The sequence below is a fragment of the Erpetoichthys calabaricus genome, chromosome 9 (genome assembly GCF_900747795.2).
Source record: "Erpetoichthys calabaricus chromosome 9, fErpCal1.3, whole genome shotgun sequence".
In the NCBI taxonomy this organism is placed as follows: Eukaryota; Metazoa; Chordata; class Cladistia; order Polypteriformes; family Polypteridae; genus Erpetoichthys; species Erpetoichthys calabaricus.
The window spans coordinates 27,327,827-27,354,515 of NC_041402.2; the positions used below are offsets into that span (position 1 = coordinate 27,327,827).

The following is a 26,689-nucleotide window of genomic DNA, read 5'->3' on the forward strand; positions in this document are numbered from 1 at the left end:
TCAAATGAAGTCAAAAGAAGTTAATTAGCAGCAAAAACAGGTCACTAATTAAGAAAAGGGTTAGAATGAAAACCTGCAGCCACTGCGGCCATCCAGGACCATAGTTTGAGACCACTGATCTACTTGGATAATTAAGTGTTGCAAAGTTAAAATATCTTTCCTGCCCACCTTTTGACACAAGTCCTCTTCAACATGATAGAACAAACCACAAGCTTTAGTGTTAATCCCATCCTCCGTCTCAGGTTTTTAGTCAGTTCTTATCCCACCTCTGACACCAATGTAACGACCTGGGAATGCAAGAGATGGAGGAATAGACTTTGTAATTTGTAGAAAGCTGATGGTAGTTAGATCTGAAAAGGACCCTAGGACCATCTCCCTCGGCCAATCCTTCACAATACATTTACATAATTTAGCAGACGCTCTTATCCAGAGCGACTTACAACAGTGTTTGTTAGTTTTTTTCGCATACCCCTTAGGGTCAGAGCGCAGGGTCAGCCATTGTACAGCGCCCCCTGGAGCAATTACAGGTTAAGGGCCTTGCTCAAGGGCCCAGCAGAGTAGGATCTCTTTTTAGCACTGACGGGGATTCGAACCGGCAACCTTCGGGATACCAGCGCAGATCCTTAGCCTCAGAGCCACCACTCCGCCCCAATAATGTTTTCTTCTAGGGATGCACTTGACCCCAGCTACTTCATCCCTGTGCCTGCGCATACAAGCTGCCATCCTCACCTCACTGTTCTTACCTGTGTTCATTTTCCTTTACTCCATGAGATGACTCGAGACCAGGGTCCATCTGAGGCTCAGTTTTGGCCAGGTACACAGGCAATGGGGACACACAATCTAAGTGCTCTTTATATTCTTTGCGCTAATCCATCCACCCCCCCCCCCCCCCCCCCCCTGCTTTTATGACCTCCTTCTCCAGGTATCCCTTCATCAGGACCCAGGGCACTGCAGTAACCTTGGAGTAGAAACGCTTAACAAGGATGACTTACATTTTCCTTTATTAGAAAAGATTACCTGCTAAATCAACCATCTGCTCGAAGCTGTTCTAATAAAATCTTGATTTCACTTAACAGGAAAGGTAACTCTTTTAAAGAAACTTGTGGGCTGACTTGCACGCACCCATTACATTCGAACTCTAGGTTAGTCAGCGGGGTGACAAATCCCGTGCCAGTTTCTAGCCGCTGGAGTAAAATAAATGGATAGGAAAATGTGGTGAGATGACGGGTATGGCGCTAAACGTTGAGGTTACAGCTGAGTGCAAACATCATCTGGGATCTGTGTGTCTGTCTTACCACAGAGCAAAGAGTCGAGCACAAATACACCTGCGATAGGAGCTAAAGGAGATGCTCATCGGTCTTAACTGCGCTGCGATTTCTCACAAAGAGGAGGGGGCGGGGGCGGTGGGAGTTATTGGGGAGCGCGAGAGCAAGCGAGAGAGAGAGAGAGAGATGGGAGGGGCGGGGGGTTTGGAGGTGGGTGAGGGCCGTACTGTTATACGATGTTCAAATTTCGAACAGCGCCTGTGTGGTTAATTGCATTATTCACGTAATGATTATCAGAGGCGCAGGAGAAATCTGCTTTTACACTGGAGAAAGGAAGAGAAAATGCATCTGGCGCGACGCTAACTTCATTAAGAAATAAACCTAATGGACTACAGATGCCGGCCACCGTTGAAAGCCGCTACACTGGAATCTAAGCATCGCAGGATACAATATATGGTCATCAAAAATAGCCACATAAAACAACAGAACAAAGAAACAAACCTGATGAAACCTTTACGATATTCACTTTAAACCAAGCAAGAAACAGCGGGCTTTGGTTTTCACTGTCCAGTGTATGGAGATTGTTCGAGTTTGTTTTCCCTGTAAAGATTAATATAACTTGCAATTATTTTAAAAGATTGATCATTTAAATTCAAACTTGAAAACTGGAATTTCCAAAATGGGAAAGGAGCGTCAGAGGGTTGGTGACGATCTCTAGTTTGAAAATCTTATCATTTTTTTTAAGTATAAATGTATTTTTTTAATAAGGAGTTGCAGAGCCAACCACTTTAACCGACTCTTCCATGGGTCTCAAACGAGCTGCGTCCTTTGAGCTGGGGGATCTGAACGTCGGTTTTTTTTATTTTTGATCCAATTGTCTCCATATACCGTCTGCATATTCATCACGTAGCCCTGCAAAAAATGCATGGGTACTGACACTGAAAAAGGAGATCCTCGGCATGTGATATTTTTACTGTACTTTTCTTTTTCCCTGCGATTTGTCACAAACTGAGTAAATCAGCGCCGGGTGCTGCTGTCATTTGGGGGAATCACGTGTTTGGGGTTCACCGATGCACAGTGCCGGACGCTCCGAAAAAGAAGACCAAGACGGATGAGATCAGGAACAATTCAGATCTTTATTAAGGTAAGAAACGACATTTACTAAAGCCGGGCTATAGACCGCTGTGCCGTAGAGGTGAAGGCGCCTGTCGTCGGGAGAACGAAACGCGGATCATTGTGGAGCTGATGCGCCTGCTGAGATTGTGTCTTGTCTTTGTGCGACTCTTGTCCTTTTTCACCCTCCCCCTCGGAAAGAAAAAAAAAACAGCTTTTTTATGCACCATATTTCCTCATTCCCATTGGTCTTTAGTTAAAATGATTTTCACGCAACATTAACTTGATTATTTAATCTCAAGGCAGTCGGAAAAAGGCCAGTATTTCAATTGAACTATACGTCGTGTGTTTGTACGTATAAGTAAATACGCTTGTATTCCAACTTATTTTGGGCTTTTCCTGTTTGGAATCATATGTGCATCCATTTTTTAAATCATTAAATCTATCTATCTATCTATCTATCTATCTATCTATCTATCTATCTATCTATCTATCTATCTGTCTGTCTGTCTGTCTGTCTGTCTGTCTGTCTGTCTGTCTGTCTGTCTGTCTGTCAAGTTTTCTTATACATATATTTTTCCTTTTCTCTTTATATATTTCTTTACAGCACTTAACAGAGTTACGAAGTGTGCTGTTTGCCATATACAGTATACACACTGACGCCCACATACTGTATATGCTTTGTATTTCTAGAATTCAACACTGAAACATACATTCAAGTACACTTTACACATAATAAACCTTAATAAATCTTTCAATCTGTTTATACACACACATGCATTTCCATCTGTCCATCCATTTTCTAAAGAGCTCAATTACACATAAAAATAGTTCATATAACATAACATTCTCAATCTTGCCTAATCCAGTTTAAAGTCACAAAGCTGGAGCTTATCCTGGCAACATTAGATGTAAAGCAGGAGCCAGCCATGGACAGGACACCAGTGCATTGCAGAGCACACAGGGTCAATATGGAATTTTCAATTAATTTACCTGAAATTCTGTAAAATATTTAAAAATTTCATCATTTTATATTGTCTTGCATTAAGATGTTGTATAAGTGCAAAAAGGTATAGTGACCACGGCAAAATGCAACAACAAATCTGAATTAAGTAGCCTTATATCTGTTCATTTGGACTATAAAATAAATTTAATTAATTTCTTCAAGATATTGTTTCTATTATATTTTCTTTGAAAAAATGTGAGGGCCTTGAACACAATTATTTTCTTAAATTGCACTTTTAATAGACTGTGATCTAAATGACATCTTGGGGGTACTTACTGTACAGGACTGAAGTAAAGTGAAAGCTTCATGGACAGAAAACACAACAAAATACTGTATATGGCTTAACCTGAAGCAGTCACTTCCATAAACACTCTGACCTGATCTCTTTGCATTTTCCTGATTGATAAAGTGTTAATGTGCACTGTCTTGTGGCAAATCTATCTATCTATCTATCTATCTATCTATCTATCTATCTATCTATCTATCTATCTATCTATCTATCTATCTATCTATCTATCTATCTATCTATCTATCTATCTATCTATCTATCTATCTATCACATTTTTTCTTTACAGTATGTGTAAAGTGTTAAGAAGTGTTCCTTTTACAATACACACACATTAACTGACGCCCACACATAATTGCTGTGTATTTATATAATTCAACGTCTTATGCATATTGAGGAGTAATACATCTCTCCATTTATACACACGTACAAATATATCCACCTGTCCATCCATTTAAAGTATTCCATTTAAACTCAGTAGCACAAGCAACCCCAGATGAGAGGGCCAGTTTTATGCATATGCTTATATATAAATATATTTATACAGTATATAATTTGTTTGTCTATGTACTGTATACACAGTAGTATATATATATATATATATATATATAGTAGATATATACAGTATGTATATTTATATATATATATATAAAATGTATAGTGTATATTCATTCATGCACACAAAATATATGCACATATACTGTACGTAGACAGTGTGTGTCAGTATGCATTACATGATACTCATCTACAACCTTACTGACAGACAAAAAGTCAGAAGTTTGTTCCGCATTAAGCCTTCACCACATACACAGAAATACAAACACATACATACATATTTTTTAACCAATCTTGAACGTTACTGAAGTATTAATCAAGTCACACCTGAAAAGATTAGAGTAGAAAATGAGAGACTTGTAAATGTTAGAGTAGCAGATGCTTCTTTACTGGTGTGGTGGTTGGTCAATCAGGTATACTGTACATTAAGGTTGATGTTTACGGCAAACGCTTTTAACGAAGGCGACTTAGAACATTTGCGATACAGTTGGTGACATGTAGGTGCACAGGCAGGTGAAGTGACTTGCTCCTGGTCACAGAGTAGCACTTGACACACTAAACCTCACTGCCTGCCTAAACTGTGACATGGATTTGAAAAAGCAGGGTTGGAAAAAAGAAGTGTGGATGGGATGAATGACAAATGGATGGATGAGTGTTACTTCACTGATGATTGGGGAATTTGGACTTGGACTTCTGTGTTTTTCTTGCTGGTCTTCAGGTTCATGTTTATATGAGATGACTCAGAAAGATTATACTGGTTACCGTCATTTATAAAAGATATTTGGATATGTTAGTACAATATATCTTCTTATTTGAATGTATCTTGATCTCTCAGAGCTTAGCATCCTAAAAATGACAATATTTTAAAGAATACACTTCTTTTGGGCTTCTACTTCATGCTGCTGGTGATGAAGCCTAAATTGAAAGGTCCAACATGTTCCGATTCATATTTTGGCTTAGGCATGGGGATGACCTGAGAAATGGCAAATCTGTACTCAAATGCAATTTTTCAGATCAAAGTTTAAGACTTTACCGGGTTCACTAAATTTAAAAATGAATACCAAACTGAGCACATTTTCAGTATTTCTGTGTGATGAGACTCTTTCCTGATTTTCTTCTATTTTTATTAAAATAAATTCAATGTTTTTTGTGTACTGCATTGTGCTGGTTGTGAGTGATAAAGTGAAAAGTTCAGCATGAGTCAGCTGGAGGTCAACTGTGACCGGAAGTGGATGGACTTGAACCTCGACTTAATTGTGTCAGCAGATCATTTTTATGATGTTCCATGAGGAATACTCAATGTACAGTATATTAATATATTCCAGGTATTATTACATATGTCAAGGGAAAGAAAAAGACAGAAATGCATTAAATTAGAGTCACTATAGCCTCAGATATTGCTGTTAATATCAGTGGCTTTCGAATGCTAAATCTTAACATTATTCATGATGCTTTAGAAAATACCTACAGTTGTAGTTATAACCGTGTCTTTTCCACATTTAGAGCTTGTTATGTTAAAAAAAACAGCAAGTGCACTGAGGCGAGAAAGATGTGCTTTTACAGTTTGTTAAATAAGGCTCATAATATTTAATGTGTGTAGCTATTAGGATTATTATAGGATTCTTTGAGTAAAATGAGGCTTTTAGACGAATACACTGGAAAAGTTAACATTAGTTTTGATAGTGTGTATTTAAACAGGAGTTAAGCAGGCAGCTGCCCTTTTGGAGAGAAGGCAACAAATAACTGACTCATAGGATGGAATGTTCTTCAAGAGAAAGAGGGTGGTGGGATGCACACAAATAAATTGAGAAATACTTGGACGTATGCAAATTCTAAAGCAAAAACTAAAAAAATGTTATTACTACTAAACTGCATTCTTTTAACCTTGGAAAAACCAACCAGTGTGTATATGCTTGTAAGAGGATGTGAAACAGGAGCTTGGGAACCTTGTAGTCAACATGCTATTATATTTAACTTAACGTAACTTCACTGACAAGTAAAAGGACCACCGTTAATAATGAGTTGTCCAACTTTAGCAGATATAATTCTTGTATGGTCAGCTACCTAGGCATTCTGTAAAGGAAAGGATCATTGTCAGAGATATTACAAGAGGAGAATACTGATGGACATTTCATTTACTTTTCTGATTTGATTATTTCAAAATACCCATTTAAGTCGATTCTTTTCATTCATTTCATTTGTTTGATTGGTTGATGTTTGATTCATTTAGTTTGGAAGGGGTCTTCTCTGATCACATGACAAATATATAATTTAATAAATCATACTATTCAGTGACATATACGTATATATTTATGAATATGAATATATATGTTCATGAAAATGTTAGTTACATGTTTAACATGATGACACTTCATATAATATCACCCTGTTTTAGTACACAAAGAATGGTAGCACATTGGGTAATGATTCAGTTCAAAAATCAAGTGAACGAGAATTATGAGACTTATTCGCTAGTCAAATGAATGAGAATCACTTGACTCTTTCACAGATAACGATTCGTTTATGAATAAAATGAATGAGAATTCTATGATTCATTTGTGAGTATTGATTAAATCACAAGTCAAATGAACAAGAATCTTGTAACATGTAATGATTCAGTTAGAACTCAAAAGAATCAGTGAGTGATACATGCTCTGTGACCTGTTAAACATGTGCGGTAAAGTAAAGTTGAAAGCAAAAATTGTTCGAAATTTGAATAATATTTTTATAACTTTAAGATTTGTGTGACTAATTTGTTGAATGTACAAAGGAACATAAACATATCTTATATATAAACTTCTACGCGTGGAAGTGTGTGTGTCTGTCTGTCCGACTCAGAAGTGAGAGGTGGAGTCGGGGTAAGGGCTCTGCCTTCGAAGAAATAGAAAACTCACTTAGCCACTAATAACACAAGCGAGGCCAGCACGTTGGCAAAACGAAACCTCAGAAGAAAGAGTCACTCACTTAGCTGCTAATGTACAAGCAATGTGAGCACGTTGGCAAAACAAAACCTCCTAGGAGAGAGACGCTCAGAGTAATTCCTTCCAATTACCTGACATCTCCACATTTCAATTTTTTTTCTGATGATTTCAATAGTTTCTAGGACCACAGGCTTTTTACAGCACAGGCTTACACAGCTAGTTAGTTTAATATTATGTTTATACACTTACCAGCCACTTTATTAAGTTCACCCTTCTAGTACCGGGTTCTACCCATTTTTGCCTTAAGAACTGCCGTAATTCTTTGGGGCATAGATTCAACAAAATGCTGGAAACATTCCACAGGGATTGTGGTCCATATTGATATGATAGCATCATGCAGTTGCTGCAGATTTTTGCGGCTGCCCATTTTTGATGCAAATCTCCCGTTCCACCGCATCTCAAAGGTGCTCTACTGGATTAGGATCTCTTGAATGTGGAAGCCATTTGAGTCCAATGAATTTATTCTCATGTTCAAGAAACCAGTTTGATGTGATTTGACCTTTGTGACATGGTACGTTATCCAGTAGTCATCGGAAGATGGGTAAATTGCAGTGATAAGGAGATCGACAATACTCAGGTAGACTGTGGCATTTAAACAATGCTTAGTTGGTGCTAGAGGGACAAGGTGTGCCAAGGAAATATCCCCCACACCATTACACTAACACCACCAATACCGGTGATACAAGGCATGATGAATCCATGGTTTCATGTTGTTAATGCTAAATTTTTACACTTCATCTGAATGTCGCAGCAGAATTGAGACAGCAGACCTGAAAACATTTTTCCAATCTTCTATTGTCCAATTTTGGTGAGACCTTGCAAATTGTAGCCTCAGTTGCCTGTTCTTAGCTGACAGGAGTAGTACCCGGTATGGTCTCCTGCTGCTGTGGCCCATCTGCTTCAAGGTTTGACATGTTGTGTGTTCAGAGATGCTCTTCTGCATATCTCATTTGTAATGAGTGGTTATTTGACTTACAGTTGCCTTTATATCAGCTCGAACCTGTCTGGCCATTCTCCTCTGACCTCTGGCATCAACGAGGCATTTTCACTCAGAGATCTGCGGCTCACTGGATATTTTCCCAATACTCTGTCAACCCTAGAGATGGTTATGGGTGAAAATCCCAGTAGATCAGCAGTTTCCGAAATACTCAGACCAGCCCGTTTGGCATCAACAGGCATTCCACGTTCAAAGTCACTTCAATCACCTTTCTTCTTCCTTCTGATTCTAGGTTTGAACTTCAGCAGGTCGGCCTGACAATGTCTACATACCTAAATGCACTGTGTTGCTGCCGTGTGATTGGCTGATTCAATATTTACGTTTACAAGCAGTTGAACAGGTGTACCTAATAAAGTAACCAGTGAGTGCATATTCTGTTTAAAAGAATTCTAATAACACATTGTGCAAAACAAACCTTGAACACTTTCTAAGATGTTGGTGAATGTGTTGTTACTGTATTTTTAAATTTTTATGTACTTCTAAAATTTTTATTTTTATACTGTATTGAGGATTTGTTCTGTTCTGTGTATTTTATTGTATTGACACCCTTCTTTTGACACCCACTGCACACCCAACCTACCTGGAAAGGGGTCTCTCCTTGAACTGCCTTTCCCAAGGTTTCTTCCATTTTTCCCTACAAGGTTTTTTTTGGGAGTTTTTCCTTGTCTTCTTAGAGAGTCAAGGCTGGGGGGCTGTCAAGAGGCAGGGCCTGTTAAAGCCCATTGTGGCACTTCTTGTGTGATTTTGGGCTATACAAAAATAAATTGTATTGTATTGTATTGTATTGTATTATACTTGTATGATGAGAAAGAGAATGATCAATGATAGACTTCTTGATTGCTGAGGATGATTTAGTTGTAACTAGAAAGAATCAGGAATCAGAAGGATGGTACCTTCATGTGCACTACAAACATTAAATTAAAGAGGCTCATAGCGTCATGCATGTGCTTTAGGACTCCCGTTGAGCTCTACTGAACCGATTTGTTCGTGCTCATGGTTCAATACCCATAATTCAATGAAAACAGTCGTTTATAAAGAATGGCCCATCACGAGTGGAGAAGAGAAAACACGTATCACATGTGGCCTAAAAAGTCAGACTGTAGTAACTCAAAGTCAGTTGACCATATGAACTGAAGCTTGCTGTGTGACTCTGATTTGAATCATCCAGGTCGAGTGTTTTCCTCCATTATATTATCTAACATTTGGATATAAGCCTGGTTTCTCTGCAAATAAAAATACATCCATCCATCCATTGTCCAACCCGCTGAATCCGAACACAGGGTGACGGGGGTGTGCTGGAGCCAATCCCAGCCAACACAGGGCATGAACGAATCCCAGGCAGGGTGCCAACCCACTGCAGGACACACACAAACACACCCACACACCAAGCACACACTAGAGCCAATTTAGAATCGCCAATCCACCTAACCTGCATGTCTTTGGACTGTGGGAGGAAACCAGAGCACCCGGAGGAAACCCACGCAGACACGGGGAGAACATGCAAACTCCACGCAGGGAGGACCTGGGAAGCGAACCCAGGTCTCCTAACTGTGAGGCAGCAGCACTACCTATTGCGCCACCATGCCGCCCACAATAAAAATACATTTAGATTGAAATAAAGTTTGGATATTATCTCACTGTGGTCCTGCGGGATCAGGGTCCTGGTCCCTGTTCGAGTGTTTAGTGCCTGCCTTTCAAGTGTAGACAGTCCCAGATGGCATATCTGCTCAAAATCTTTCCAATGGTAGTGAACAGGGAGCAGGGTGAATTCTGGGATCTCAGCAGGAGCAGATCTCCTGGCCTTTGCTAAGTTATTCAGAGGTTTGGCCCTTACAGTGGGTGCAACTGAGAGCAAGGTGAGTGATTCAGAGGTTTAGTGCTGAATCCTTTAGATAGATAGATACTTCATTAATCCCAAGGGGAAATTCACATACTCCAGCAGCAGCATACTGATAAAAAAACAATATTAAATTACAGAGTGATAAAAATGCAGGTAAAACATTGTTATAATGTTTTACATTGTATAATGTTAACGTTTACACACCCTCAACTGGGTGGAATTGAAGAGTCGCATAGTGTGTGTGTTTCACTACAGAGGTAGTCAGCCTTTATTAAGGATTCCAGAGGTAAGCATTACAGGGTGTACATATGGAACAAGACTAATAACTTAGCCATTTCCAAGATTAACCTGCCCACCAAATAAAAAAAAGAACCTTTGAAGGCTAAAGCTGCCCTATCTGGACACTGTCACAATAAAATAGCAAGTTTACATTTTGTTTAAAGTTTCTGGAGATTGAATAATTTGTTAGTTTTTCGTATAACATAACCTGCTTAATCTGATGAAAGGTCACAGAGCTGGAGCTTAGCTTGATGGCATTCGGATCAAGGCTGGAGCCAGCCATGTGCAGTGTATCACAGAGCCCACTCACACACTCAAGCACACACACAGGAACAATATGGAATCACTGATTAACTTAAATGATATTTGGGAAAATATTCCAATTTTATCATTTTATATCATTTTGCACTGCCATCTTGCATAATATTGTTAATGTTCAGTTAAGAGTGACCACAATAGAATGTAACCAGAAATCCTGAATTAGCAGCTTTACTTCAGGTCAGTTACCAATTTCTTTAGACACTTAATCATACTTTAATTAATTTCATCAAAAAAATATTTCTGTTATATTTTCTTTCAAAACATGTTCAGGCTATTACCACGTTTATTTTCCTTAATCACTCACTTAACAGGCTGGGCAGCATGATGGCGTAGTGATAACACTGCAGCCTCGCAACAAGGAGACCAGCATTTCCATCTCAGATCCTCTTCGCATGGAATTTGCATGTTCTCCCTGTGTTCATGGGTTTCCTCCAGGTGCTACTGTGTCATCCAACAGTTCAAAAGATATGCAGGTTAGGTGGTTGACAATGCCAGATTGTCTCCTGATGTGTGTGTCACCCTATCCAGAGATTGTTCTTGCCTTGTACTCAGTGCTTGTAAGGTTAGACTCAAACTTCCCTGAGACCCTGCTCTAGATAACTGGATTTAGAAAATGGATGGATGTGTGGATAGACATTAATATAATTGGTATGCTGGGGTATTTACTTTACAGAACGCCTTTAAGAGAAGTGAATGATCCAACGAAAGAGAAGGCAACGGTTTAGGCACCACAGCCCGAAGCAGTTCACTTCTACAAAGACTCCTCTCATCTTTTTGCATTCTCCCTATTATGCCCATCAGTCTCCACATCAACTCGGCTGCAGTTCTTTATACACAAAAAAGTGGGATGAGGCAGCCTGCTCATCCTGGTGGAGAACCCAACAAAGCCACATTTAAGTGGTATTCCTATGTGTAATTCATTCATACATTTATTTTTCTTAAGCAATATTGAGGATTTCTAAAAGCATCAAACCATCTTTTATTAATATGTCTCGATTTATTCAAAATCCTATATGTATTCAATTCTAGATTCTCATGTTATGGAAGTTCACTGACTAAAAAAAGGAAAACAGTGGTGTTGGTAGGGCAATGCTTTATGATTCCTTAAAGTGTGGTATGAGGACTGCTATAGCTGGATTATTATATAATGGGATGTAACGGATTTAGTGTTTGGATATTTGATATGTAGGAGGCTTTCCTTCCACTTGCAGGCTTGGTGGTAATTCTAAAGTGACACAGTATAAGTGACAAGCGGATGTATGTGTGCCCTTCAATGAACTGACGTCCCATTTAAGCTCGCAGGACAATAATAATAAATAAAAAATAATAATAACGATTATTATTATTATTAATTTTTATTTATTTGTTTATTTATTTTGCTCTTTCCTAACTTGCTCAAGCTCTTCATATAGATAGTGGGCAGCCACTTGAACCACCACTATACAGTTTAAGCAAAAGAAGATTAAGAGGTGACATAATTGAAGTGTTTAAAATTATGAAGGGAATTAGTCCAGTGGATCGAGACTGTTATTTTAAAATGAGTTCATCAAGAACACGTGGACACAGTTGGAAACTTGTTAAGGGTAAATTTCGCACAAACATTAGGAAGTTTTTCTTTACACAAAGAATGACAGACACTTGGAATAAGCTACCAAGTAGTGTGGTAGACAGTAAGACATTGGGGACTTTCAAAACTCGACTTGATGTTTTTTTGGAAGAAATAAGTGGATAGGACTGGCGAGCTTTGTTGGGCTGAATGGCCTGTTCTCGTCTAGAGTGTTCTGATGATTCTAATCACCATTGTGCACATTCCACCTGGATGATTACTGCACTAGTCGGCTCACCACACATTACTGTACCTGCAGTTATTAGGTGGTGAAGTTGTGAAAGGGGATGATTAGAATAAACAGGCCATGGTGGGCCATTTAACCAGGACATTGAGAAACACCCGGCTCTTTACGAAAGATGTCCAGGGATTTTTTTAAGGCCACAGAGAGTCACACCCCCACTTTTTTACATGTCATCCAAAGGATGGCACCCATTTTTACAGCACAGTGCACATACTGTACTTCCACAAAGAGAGCGCAGTGTAAGTATCACCCCACCAATTCCCTTTCCAGCAGCAATCCAAGATTTTCCTTGATGGACTCCCATCCATGTACTGGCCAGGCCCAAAGATACTTATCTTCAGGTTTTGGTTCCTTGCAACATTGAACTGAATTGGGCAGGCTAGAAAATGTGAATGAGTGTTGCAAATGGTGAGATGTAAATGGTACATTGTTGTACTGTGAACCACTAGGGTGCCAGTTCAGTCCCCACAACTATGTGACTTTGAGCAAGACACCACACATGTGGGCAGCAATAATACGTGAAAGATTATACATTGTGACCTGGAGCTGCTGCCTCAAAGTCTTGTAGGCCTGGCCTTTGCAGTGACTGTGTTGAGTGTGTATGTTCGTGTGTTTTTTTTTTTTTTTATCAGATGCAGGTTAGGCTAATTTAGTTTTTACCTATTCTATGCAAAGCCATGGGTGGTTATCGGGGCAAATCCCATCTCATGCATACAATGACCTACTTTTGTATCCTATGCCAGACTCTTGTTGCTCTTTGTGTCTGCATTAGTTTTTCTCCCATATCTTTGAAGATGGCCAGCTTAGTTTAACTGGCAGGCCTGAAATATCTTTGAGTGGATGTGTGTGTGAGTGGGCACTGCAGACCTGCTTCCTGCCCTGTGCCCAGTGCCTCCAGGATAGACTGCAGCCTCCCAGGACATTGAATTGGATTAAACTGGCTTGAAATGTTATGTTATGCATTTTGATCAAAGTTTTAGGCATTGATGCACTGTATTGCAATCATTTTTGGTATACTGTATGTTTGTATGTGGCCTCTTCCATTTCATGCAGCTCACTTATTTAATTTTTTTAGCATTCAGTTTGTATACTGTATGTATGAGTAGGTATATAACATATGTATAATATATATTCATTCCTGCTCACAAAATATGCATAGATAGTGTGTGCTGTAATGTATTAAAGAACGTCCAGCTACAAGTCTCCTGACAGACAGAAAGTTAGATGAGCTTGTTTGGCATTAAGCCTTCGTCACGCACATACACACACACACACACACACACACACACACACACACACACACACACACATATTATTGAACAAAACTTGAATGTTATTAAAGTACTTAATCAACACATGGAAAAAGTACAAAATAAGAATGGTAACTGATGAGTCTTAACTAGTCTGAGATTTGTCATTTTGGTGTACATCAAGCACTGCATGGAATGGAAAGAAAACAGATGAGAAAATGGACTTGTGGAATGGGATGAAAGGCAAGCAGATGGAATGAAAGACAAATGAATGGATGAATAACAAATGGATGGAATGAAATAAAAATGAACGGATGAATAACAAATGGATGGAATGAAAGACAAATGAATGGATGAATGGCAAGTGGTTTGGATGAATACAAATGAAAGGGATTAAAGACAAATGAATGGATGAATGACAAGTGGATGGGATGAAAGACAAATGAATGGATGAATGACAAGTGGTTGAATGAATGACAAATGAATAGATGAATGACAAGTGGATGAATAAATGATAAATGAATAGATGAATGACAAATGAATGGGATGAAATACAAATAAATGGATGAATAGCAAGTGGATGGGATGAATGACAAGTGGAAGAATAAATGACAAATGAATGGATGAGGGCGGCACGGTGGCACAGTGGGAAACGCTGCTGCCTCGCAGTTAGGAGACCTGGGTTCGCTTCCCGGGTCCACCCCTGCGTGGAGTTTGCATGTTCTCCCCGTGTCTGTGTGGGTTTCCTCCGGGTGCTCTGGTTTCCTCCCACAGTCCAAAGACATGCAGGTTAGGTGGATTGGCGATTCTAAATTGTCGCTGGTGTGTGCTTGGTGTGTGTGTGTGTGTGTGTGCCCTGCGGTGGGCTGGTGCCCTGCCCAGGGTTTGTTTCCTGCCTTGCGCCCTGTGTTGGCTGGGATTGGCTCCAGCAGACCCCTGTGACCCTGTAGTTAGGATATAGTGGGTTGGAGAATGGATGGATGGATGAATGAATGAATTACAAATGGATAGATGAATGACAAATGAATGGATGAATGACATGTAGATGGACAAATGCTGTCAAGTTGATGACTGGGAAATTTGGAATTGAATATCTGTGGGGGTTTTTTGGGTGGTCTTCAGCTTCACGTTTATATGAGATGGCTCTAATCCAACACTGACCAGTTGAATGAAGTTCCAGAAAGGCTGGTTGGGATCTTCAAGGTCTGCTTGAGTTTGAATGTGTAAAGTTAGTTAAAGCCCATCTCTTCTTGTTTACCACCGGGAGTGCGGGGCTATGGAGGTGTGATTATACTGATTAATCACCAATTATAAGTGATATTTAGAAATGTTGGTACACATGGCTATTTGAATGTGTCTGGATATTGTAAAATCTTTTCCTCATGCTGTCAAATCTTAGCATACTTGAAGGACAGTATTTGTATGGAGTTCACTTTCTTCTACTTCAAGTTGCTGGAGATCATACCAAAGTTCAACATGTTCAGATTTATATTTTACCTTGAGTGTATACACGGTCCTCAGTCTGTACTCAAATAGCTGCCAATGTTAATTCTTTACTGGATTTCCTAATTTTCTAGTAAAATACCAACAGCACACTTTCGGGATTTTTGTGTGACAAGCCTGTAGCCCGATTTCCTTCTCTTTTTGTTAAAATAAACTCTGTATTTTTTGCATACTGTATTGTGCTGGCTGTGAGTCATGAAATGAAAACTTCAGGATGAGTCAGCTGGAGGACAACTGTGGCCAGAAGTGGACGGGCTTGAACTTCATCTTAATTGTGCCAGAAGATTGTTTCTTTTTTATGATGCTCTGTGGAGAATTCTCAATGTACAGTAAATTAATATTATTTTTGGTATTTTCCTCTCCTGTTACTATGCATGTCCAGGCAATGAAGAGAACAGAAAAGCGTTAAATTAGCTTCATTCTCCTTCCAATTATAGCTATTAAAATGAGTGGCCTTCAAAGGTTAAATCTTGCATTATTAATGATGCTTTAGAAAGTAGGAAAAGATGTAGTAAGAACTGTTCCTTTTCCACTTTTAGATGTGCCAGAGGTGAGGATAAGGGTCGTATTTATTACTCCTTGCCATGTTGCTCTGGGTAAACATCTCCTCAGTCTGTATATTCACTCGCTTTGGAACATTCACATTTTCTCATCATTTCAACTTCTTAGTTTAAGATGGCATGGAGGACTGGTGCTGCGATTTAAAGAGAGACAGAAGCTGCTTCAAAAGTGTTTTAGAGGCAGGTTTCATAAAATGAATCACACAGTTCAAGAAAATGGAAACATCATCAGTAAGCAAAAGGCCAGAGCAAAGATCAGGTAAAAATGGAGCACATGAGGACACAGTCGGGATCAGGCAGCAGGTCATGGCACAAGCTGGGGAAAAACACAGTAAAAGGTGCAGGGAATTAGGGTTCAAGTCAGTTGGTTTCTTCCAGAGAATCAATGCAGAATGGAGGAAGGGATTGCAACCATATTGCATGTGCTAGATGAGCAATGGACCTGACTGTACTTAATAACTGTGGCCCCACACTCCATCCTAGTGACAGTAGCAGCAAACATTGTACAGTGAAGCTAGCAGGTGGTCCCTATGCACATTTTGTTTAGTTTTGTTAGTGTGCTCTGGAGAAGATGTACCGTATTCAGCATATCAAATGGTGTATGATCCTAAAATTGGAGGAGCAGTAGACACTCAGGAGGCTGTAAAAAAATTTCAGAAAAACTTGGACAAGCTTCAAATTTGGGAGAACACTTGGAAAATGCAGTTTAATATAGAAAAGTGCAAAGAGCTACATGTGTGCAAGAGGAACGTCAATTATAAATACAAGATGGGAGACACTGTCCTAAAGAACACAACCTCTGAAAACGAATTAAGAATTTACGTTCACACAGTATTTTTATCATCTAACCAATGTGCAGATGTAATTTAAAGGCAAATGAGATTGGTAACTTGGCTGGGATAAGTATGTGTCACACACGTGCACATGGGAGGAAGCTAAAGGGCGTGAATAATGGTAGTTCCATGCTAGGCCAGTGGGTGGCGAGGTGCACTGACTTTCTCTCTCAATCCTCTGTAGACCATCCAAGGTAAATCCCGCATGGTTCCAGTGCCAATGATGATGTCACTTCCGTTTTGTTTTTTTCTGGCCCCAAATGATGACGTCATTTCCGGTTCCGGCGGCAACGATGACGTCACTTCCTGCTCCGGAGCCAAAGATGATGCCACTTCCTGTCCTGATGATGTTACTTCTGGACTCGGCCTTTAAAGCCGGCATCTTTACACCTCTCGAACAGTTCTGTTTTGGACTTGAACCTGAACATAACTCATCTTAAACAAACCCATTTTGCAGCCAGGGCATAATATACAGGTGGCTGCCCGAAACGTTTTTGATGTCTCCTGTCTATTCTTGTGACGTATACTAAAAGATGGGGCACTAAAACAAAACAATAAAGGAGGATCTTGTGGCTTGAGATTCAAATGCTCTGTTATTCTCCTTCACCAATCAATGTCTGACCCACAGCTCCCTGGTTGCCTGGTTATTATAGTGCTGGAAGGGGCGGAGTCTTCTCCATAGGGTGGACCTACACGTCTTCCTTTGGTGTCTCCTCAATGCTCCTGGTGAAGGAGATGATGTTGTTAGTGTCAGCACCCCTCTCGTCCCAGGGCAGAACTGTTTACCTTACCCGAACAAGGAAGGTGGGCCCAGGTACACATATGTGTCAGATGTTAGGTCATATAATAAAAACAATTGAATATAAATCAAGGGATATTATTCTCGGACTGCATAATGAGACCACATCTGGTGTATTGTCTGCAATTCTGGTCATTACACTACAAGAAAGGCACAACAGCACTTGAAGCTGTGCAGAGGAGAATTAAGGGCATGCTGTCCCATGACAGTCGCAGAGAGTTAAACCAGAGGAGACTGTGTGGGGACCTCACCCAGGTACTTCAGATCCTCAAAGACATTGATAAAGTAGACCCAGCAGAGCTGTTTGAACTAAGTGGCAACTCACATCTTCGAGGACACCAGTGGACTCCTCTCTTCTAGCATCTGAGATGGCTGACAATAGGTTTGCGTGAACTGGAGTTTCTGAATGATTTACAGTACAGTTAAAGAATTCTCAGTGATCTATTTACGACCATGAGTTTGCTTAATGTTTTATTTTTATGTTTTAGCGTCTGATTCTTGGTTCTCCTGCTTTTGAATTTCACGTTTCAATTACACTTCATCTCTTGATCCATTTTGTCGGTCCTTTTTGTAGGAGGTAAGTTTAGGATTTAAAAGCAGGTGGGCTTACATACAGTGTGAACTTCTTTCTTTTCCAGGCATTCAAAGTACAGATATTTTTTTCCACTCTTAGGAAGAACAGTAAGTAATAAGGGTAAAACGTATGCTTATATGAATTTGAACTTATTCTTGCTATTATTTTCTGTTGTTCAGATTATCACTTATTAGTATTGTTTTGGAATTTCCATGCTTACTTATTTTTTTAGATCATTCTGCACCTATTCTGACAGTTTTTGCCATCTGTGTTTCCAGTTGTTTCTGTAGCTACATTGTGTTCTTGCTGCTATGCAGGTCGCAGTCAAGTGCCTGCAACATGACACGTCACAAACCAATTATTTAAGATGGACGTACAAAGCAAGGAGGCTGCTGGATAAACTTTAAATTCAGTGTTCAAAAGAGCTGTTTTTTATTTATTTTGCACCCCACGTTTTGGTGCCCCATCCAGAGCTTGTTCCTGCCTTGCGCCCTATGCCACCTGGGGTAGGCTCCAGCACCACCCTGTTTGAGACTAAGCAAGTTGGACAATGAGTGACCTGTCTGACCCCAAATTTTCAAATAGCTTTTTGATTCATATTATTGGGATCTTTCTGACGTTTTATTGGTTTCTTCATCACGTGTTTTGCCTGCCCTTTGGTTTCCGTTTTCAAGTCCTGATCTTTCCCTTTTCCAAGTACAGCTTGACTGTCAATATTTTCTTATCACATACTGTGCATTTAGAAAGTATTCAGACCCCTTCATGTTGAAAGGATATCAACACAAAATAATCCATAATGACAAAGTGAAGACATGTTTTCAGAAAGGTCTGCAAATGTATTAAAAAATTAAAAAATTGAAATCTCTCTTTTATGTGAGTAGTCAGACACTTTGATGTGCCACTCATTTTTTGTTAGGGGCATCCATGTTTGCTTTAATTCTCCTTGACAGGTGTCTAGGACTTGATTGGGGTCCATCTGTAAAAAAGCAAACTGGACATCATTTAGAAAGGCAGACATACCTGTGTATAGAAGGACCACAAGTCATATGTAAGGACAATAAGAATGCGTGAAGTCCAAAGAACTCTCTGTAGACCTCCGTGATCAAATTCTGGTGAGGCATAGACCAGGGCAAGGGGATACAACAATTTGTAAAGCTTTGAGTGTCCCCTTGAGCAGAATGGCTTCAATAATTGTAAAATGGAAGAAGTTTGGAACCACTACCAGGACTCTTTTTAGAGTTGGCTATCTGGCCAAACTGAGTAACCAGGCAAGAAATGCCTTTGTCAGGGTGGAGACCAAGAATCCAATGGTTACTCTTACAGAGCTTCAGAAGTCCTCTGAGATGGTGGAACCAGCTGAAAGGATGACCATCTCAGCAGTACTCCATCAATCAGGTGTTTATAGTAGAGTGGCTGAACAGAAGCCACTTTGAGTTAAAGGCATGTGACAGTTTAAAGGAACCTGGGACCATGAAGAAGAAGATGTTCCGTGGCAAGAACACGTCAGAATTTAGGGATGGATGAATGCAGTCAAATACAGAGGGGTCCTTCAAGAAAATCTGCTCCAAAGTTCATGTGACCTCAGACTAGGGTGACAGCTCACCTTCAGCATGACAATGACCCGCAGCGTACAACCAAGGCAACACTCGAGTTGCTTTGGGTCAAGAGTCTGAGTGTCCTTGAGTGGCCCAGTCAATTTCCTGACTTAAAAAAACCCCATAGAACATCTGTAGGAAGACCTTAAGATGGCAGTTTACAGACACTTAACATCCAATCGAATGGAGCTTCAGAGCATCTGCCAGGAATAGTGAGATTAACTGGCCAAATCCAGGTGTGCAAAGCGTGTAGGGACTTACCTAAGAAGACACAAAGCTGTAACTGCTGCAAAAGAGCTTTTACAAATTACTGAATTCAGGGTTCTGAATACTTGAGAGGTTTCAGTTTTACATTTTGAATAAATCTGCAAGCCTTTCTGAAAACATATGTTCACTTTGTCATTATGGGTTATTACATTTAGATTGGTGGAAATTGTATCCAATTAAAACTAAATCTACAACACAGCAAAGCATGGAGAAACTAAAGGGGTCAGAATACTTTCTGAAACTTTTATATAGCCATCCATCATCTAACTCACATTTCCAGTTTAGGGTCACAGGGTACTGGTTCCTTTTCCTGGCAGCTATGGGTGCAAGACAATTACCAGCGCAGGATATAGAGCCTGTATTTATTTTCAGTTGCTTTTATCCTTATACACTGACATAGTATGCATAGATACTGGAATAGACAGAGGAATTATTCAATCACTAAACCACCGTCCACTCACCTATCCCATAAGCCTAAACCACAAGGCCCCTAACTGTATACAAGCAGATGTGTTAAAGAGGAAGTGTGCTAGTTAGAGTCGTTGCTAAGCAACATATGACGCTCAAAACAGAAGAGCCACAGGCGGGCACGATGGTCCTGAGTTAATCTGTCACTCACAACTGCATCTTTGTCAGGAATGAACCACTTTCTTGACAAAAATAAATGATCAGCCAAAATTTGAAGAGAAGCAATAAAGTATGATGGTGTAAAGTGTCAGAGAAATAGAGACATGCCATAACATAACTCTGTCAGGAGCAACTCGCAAGAACAGGACTCTTTTGAATTTTGTGATTGGTAAGGAAGAAGACTAATTCAGTGAGGAGTTCACGGGCAGACATGAATTAACTAGTGACTGACTGAGCATTGGGCTACAGCCCTCCAAGCCCGGGAGGCACCCATTCCTGCTCTAAATGCTCAAGTAACCTGACCACTGAACAGGAGAAAGGGAAGGAAATTTCAGTGACCTCTCTGTGCTCCTGCTTTTTCTTTTCATTAAATTCTGCCGTCGTGTGCCTGGTACTGATTAATGTGTTATTTTACTCTTCATTAGTAGATGCCGGTTGAAGAGCTGACAGTGATGTAGTGCTCCAAATTAACACAGAGCATCACTGCCCACTCTCAAATTATTGGCTTTCTGTTCAGGTTATCCCCTGTGAAACACCCTAATGTCTTGTGCAAGCTACTCAGCATCTCCACGAATATTTCCTGTGGGAGATTTCTGCTTCTGCTGCTTAAAACAGAATGTTGCTGTGGCGTCACAGGTCTGGAGTTCAGGATTCAAATCCTCATTAATTGTACCTTCTGCTTATGGTTATGTTGATTTTTATTCCAGGTCTCCCAGTCATCTTCCCACATTGAAGGCTCTCTTATTTAATAAAAAATTGAAATTGGCTTTGCTATCAAAGAAGTATAACTCGGTTGTATTTTGTTTGGAACTCTTCAATTGTAATGATCAATTTTGTAACCTTGTCCTGTTGCACTTTGTCCTAAACAGCACCCCAGACTGATGTTTATTCGATTATGTTGACATCTTTTGCTACTGTGGATAAAAGTGCCCGCATGGGAATACACGTAAATATACACTCACCGATCAAACTCTTAGGACCACTGTACTAATGCTGGGCAGGGTCTCCTTTTGCCTCAATTCTTCGTGTTCATGGATTCCTCAAGATGTTGGAAACGTTCCTCTAAGATTCTGATCCATGTTGACATGATTGCATCGCACAATTTCTGCAGATTTACTGTATCAGCTGCACATTCATGCTATGAATCTTCCGTTCTACCACATCCCAAAGGTGTTCTACTGGATTCAGATCTTTTGACTGGGAAGGCCATTGATAAACTCATTGTCATCTTCATGAAACCAGTCTGAGACGACTTTTGCTTTGTGACCTGGTGCATTAACATGAGCATGTGGGCATGAAAGGATGCACATGGTTAGCACCAATACTCAGATAAGTCGTGGCATTCAAGTAATGATTGATTGGTATTAACAGGCCCAAAAGTGTACCAAGAAAACATTCCCTACACCACCACACAGGCAGGATGTGTGCATGGAATTCATGCTGTTGGTGCCAAATTCTGACCCTGCCATCTGTGTGCCTCAGCAGAAATCGAGATTCACAGACCAGGCAACATTTTTCAAGTCTTCAGCTGTCCAGTTTTGGTAAGTCTGTGCCCAGTGCAGTCTCAATTTTATGTTCTTGGCTGACAGGAGTAGAACATGATGTGGTCTTGTGCTGTGGTAGGCCATCCGTGTCAAGTTTCAGAGCATTGTGCATTCTGAGATGCTGCTTTGCTCACCGCAGTTATAAAGAGTGGTATTATTACTGTAGCCTTTCTGTCAGCTCAAACCAGTCTGGCCATTCTCCTCTGTCCTCACTCATCAACAAGGCTTTTCTGTTCACAGACCTGCCACTCACAGGAGGTTTCGTGTTTTTCACTCCATTCTGAGTAAACTCTACAGGCTGTTGTGCATCTGGCACCAACAATCACGCCGCAGTCAGAATCACTGAGATCACGTTTTTCCCCATTCTGGTATTTGATGTGAACATTGACTGAAGCCTTTGACCTGTATCTGCAGGATTGCAGGCACTGCTGCTATATGATTGGCTGATTCGATAATTGCATGGATAAGCAGGTGTGCACGTGTCCCTAATAATGGCTCAGTGAGTATTAATGTTATTGTGCATCCCAGAAGCAGGCATGTTGATAAAAAAGTATGAGTGAGCTCAAGCATGTACATGAGTGTGTCCAATGTTGCAATGATTCCTACTTTATGCTGAATACTGCTGGAATAGGCTTCAGCCCCCATGATGCTGGTCTGGATAAAGTGGTTCTGATAAAAGATAAATTAATGCATATTCTTTATAAATTGGAATATACAGTACATGTACTCAGGTGATTTGTAATCAGTAATGTTGTTGGAGATCAAGGTCATTACTCACATTATTAATGAAAAGACTACATATAGCAAGTTAAAACTTTGCAAAGCTTTTCTGTGCCATTTGTAATCATTATGAGTTATTTTGCCTGCATGGGGATGCTGAGTTAAAAGAGTGGCACAGGGCAGGAAAAAGGTCAGTTAATGTCTAGAAAGACAAAGAGAGATAGTATACATGATAATACATAGATCACCTCTACAATGACCACTGCCATTAGGTGGTGTTAGGACCACCTCAAAAGAGTTACCCACAGGAGCACCTCAGAAAGAAGAGAGAGACCGTGACACCCTGCAAGAAGGCATCATGGTGCTTGAGGGTAGCAGAAAAGCACAACCAGACATTGGTGGTTTCTTGCTTATGGGGGAGAGCAGGGAACTTAAGATTTCCTGAACTTCTGAGAGGTAGGTTGATGGGAGGCATCAGGAGGGCAGATAAACATTTTCTATCAGTCAATTCAAAAAAACAGACACCTGGGAAGTGTTGTTTATGAATGAGCATTTATGTTGTCAGCCCAACAAGGCTCCACAATTCTATTCACTTAAGTCCTAAAAAGTAACATCAACTTCTACTGTCCACCACACTACTTGGTAACTCATCCCTTGTGTCTATGATTCACTCTGTGTAGAAAAACTTCCTAATATTTGTGCAAACTTTACCCTTGTCAAGTTTTCAACCATGTCCTCATGATCTTGAGACAAAGTTTATTTAAAGTAACAGCTGGGATCTGCTGTACTAATTCCTTTCATAACTTTAAACATTTCAAATTTGTTCCCTGTTAATCGCCGTTTACTTAAACTGTCTCGTCACAGCTTAACATTCCCAGAATCAACCCAGTTGCTCTTCTTTATAAGATTTTCTGTAGTGCTGCAATGTTCCTTGTTTCTATGGGTGGAGCTACAGGAGGCGGGGCCACCCTGACATCACCACTTCTGAGCCTTTCTTCTGGCTTTATTATGTCAGCTGAGAAGACTCAGGAGCTGGAGATCATTTCATGTATAATGCAGTAAGTATTGCTATTTTTACTGTTTTTTCGGACATTCTTACTTCTGATTTCTGGTCAGTGTTTTTGGACTTGTGTGCTGTAGGATTTCCTGTTAGGCAACTCCTTTTGTCTCTTTTTGCTCTGATGAGCCTTTTTCTGTCTTTTTCTGTTTTTGAAAAATAAATCTTCAATTTGTAACGATTCCTTGTTGTCCTTTTTTCATAAGCCAGTGGCTAATGGTTATCCTCCCTCTTGTGGGGCTTTTTGATATATTTATGGACACATTTTGTGTTGATTGCTCATCTCCCCATTTGTGGACTGAAGCTAGTAGGTAGTGTTTTTGGGGCCTGGCTGAGTTTAGGTGAGCCTGTTCTGGACAAATGAGTCAGGTCACACCCATTTTTCCTTTTGGGAGATTCCCACAAGATCTTCAGCCTGGTCTTCTGACTTACCCAATGTGCAGCCACTTAATCAGTTAGTGCTCATTTACAATGGGCATTTACAACACTTATAATGTTCAATGTTCTACATTAACTTTTTTTTGTCATTGAATATCACACAAAGCAGTGCACAGCAAAATGAAATTGAAATGAGCAGTATACACAGTGAAAATAAACAACAATAACAAGAATGAACAACAATAAACAGCAGAGAATCACTAACGTGCTAACATTTTGCACAGATATCTCATATATTCTGCTGTATTAATGTACTAGCACTGCATTATCAGAGTGATAATTGTTCAAGAGTCTGGCTGTTTCACAAGTCAACAAGTTGTCTGACCTCGTCTCTGTAAGCCATCTTGGCATTACCGCTGATGAGGCCTATCACTGATGTGTCGTCTGCAAACTTAAATCACAATCAGAATCACATTTTTTTGTCAAGTATAATCATAAACAAGGAATTTCACTCCATGTTTTTCAATGATTCTCCAAGTGCAGTTACATGACAGACAATTCATAAGTGCACACTGGAGATAAATACAAGACAATGCACAAGACTATATGCATACAAAACACAAGGCAGTGCAAGAAATGCTGAAATAAATGGTGAAATAGGCATTAGCTACTCTATATATAAAGATATTTCGAGATATTCAATGGGGAGGGGTGTACAGACTAAGCAAGGACAAAATTTATAAGCTTGATGATCTGTTCTTATATCTGCTTGTTATGGCGTAGTTTAGTCTATGTCTCCTGGCAGATGGGAGAGGTTCAAACAGCTGGTGGCCTGGATGTGAAGGAGTTCGTGATGATTTTCCTTTCCTGCTTCATGACTCTGGAATAGTACACATCCTGTAGGGTGGGAAGACTGGTGCCAGTGATCTTTTTGGCTGACAGGACTATTCATTCTACCCTATAGTTGTAATATTTAGTTGCTGATCCAAACCACACTGTAATGAATGAGCTTAGAACAGACTCAGCGATTGATGTGTAGAACTGAATCAGCAGCTCCTGTCGTAAATTGAATTCCTTCAGTGGTCACAGGAAGTATTGTGGAATCTATGTTAGTCTTCCATGTCAGGTCTTGGGTGGTTATCGATCCCAGTAATGTGAAGGATTCCCCAATTGATACATTGTTGTTAACTATGCAGAGGAGGGGGAAGCTTTGAGGGGACTCCTCCTGAAGTCCATCCACTGTCATCTCCACAGTTTTAAGCGTGTTTAGCTCCAGATTATACTCACCATGCCAAAGGGCCCAGTTGTTCAACCTACTTTCTGTATGCAGACTCGTCACCATTCCTAATGAATCCAATTATGGTTGGATCATCTGCATATATGAGGAGTTTGACAGAGTGGTGCTTAGTTGTGCAGCCATTAGTATAGAGGGAGAAGAGCAGTATGGAGAGCACTCTGGGGGGTGCCAGTGCTGATAGTACAGGAGCTAAAGGTGAGTTTTCTCAGTTTCAATTAAGATGCGGTTTATGCTGTACATGGCACCACACTCATACTTCATCAGGGTGAAGAGTAATGGACTCAAGATGCAGCCTTGGGGGACACCAGTGCTCAGAAGTATGATATTTAATATGATGTTTCCAACTCGGGATGACTGGGGTCTGCCTTTAGGGAGTTTGTTATTCAGTTGTGGGATGGAGTGGAGATTGGGGGTTTCCAGATCCAGCAGAGACAAGCTTGTCCAAGAGATGCTGAAAGATAACTGCATTCATTGCGGAGCTGAAGTCTAAGAATGACATGCACACATATGTGTCTCTACCCTTCATGATGTCCCATGCTCAGGTGGCTTTGGTGTCATCAATAGAGCAGTGATGGTAAGCAAACATATCCAGTGATGGTAAGCAAAAGTGGATGGTTTGTATCCAGTGTGGGGTGAGTCTGAATGTTATATAGTATGTGACCAGTCTTTCAAGCAATTCATCATAATGGGAATGAGCGTTATGGGGCAGTAGTCATTGAGGAACGCAACAGTTGACTTTTTTGGTACTGATATGATAGAGGTGACTTGAAACATGGTGGAACAACAGTCTGTCATTTAGAGAGGTGTTAGAAATGTTGGGGACTACATGTACAAGTTGGACAGCACATTCCCTGTTACACATGACCAGGTATTTTATCCGGCCCTGCAACCTTTCACTGATTGACTCTATGCAGGATCCTGTAAACATCAGCTGGATTGACTTGGTCATCATGATGGGGGGTGAATTTCCTCACAGGTGTGTCATTGGAAGCATCAAACTTTCCAAAATAGCTGTTAGGTTTATTGATGGAGTCCATGTTGTCCTTGAAGGTAGATGAAGCAGGCTTACGGTCTTAATAGTTTGAATGTTTAAGTTACATAAAAGCCTTAGTCTAACCATATTACGGTCATATGAAAAAGTTTGGGAACCCCTCTTAATTTTTGTTTATCATTGGCTGAGCTTTCAAAGTAG

At 40.2% G+C, this 26,689-nt stretch overlaps 1 protein-coding gene across 1 annotated transcript in view; it reads left to right on the top strand.

Moving 5' to 3' along the window:
• The first annotated feature begins 1,483 nt into the window (after positions 1-1,483).
• Positions 1,484-26,689, top strand: part of fam163ba (family with sequence similarity 163 member B, genome duplicate a) — a 136,596-nt gene continuing 111,390 nt past the window's right edge. Inside the window, exon 1 of the mRNA XM_028809191.2 lies at positions 1,484-2,409. The gene's annotated coding sequence lies outside the window, so the exon portion shown is untranslated. The remainder of the gene's footprint in view (positions 2,410-26,689) is intronic.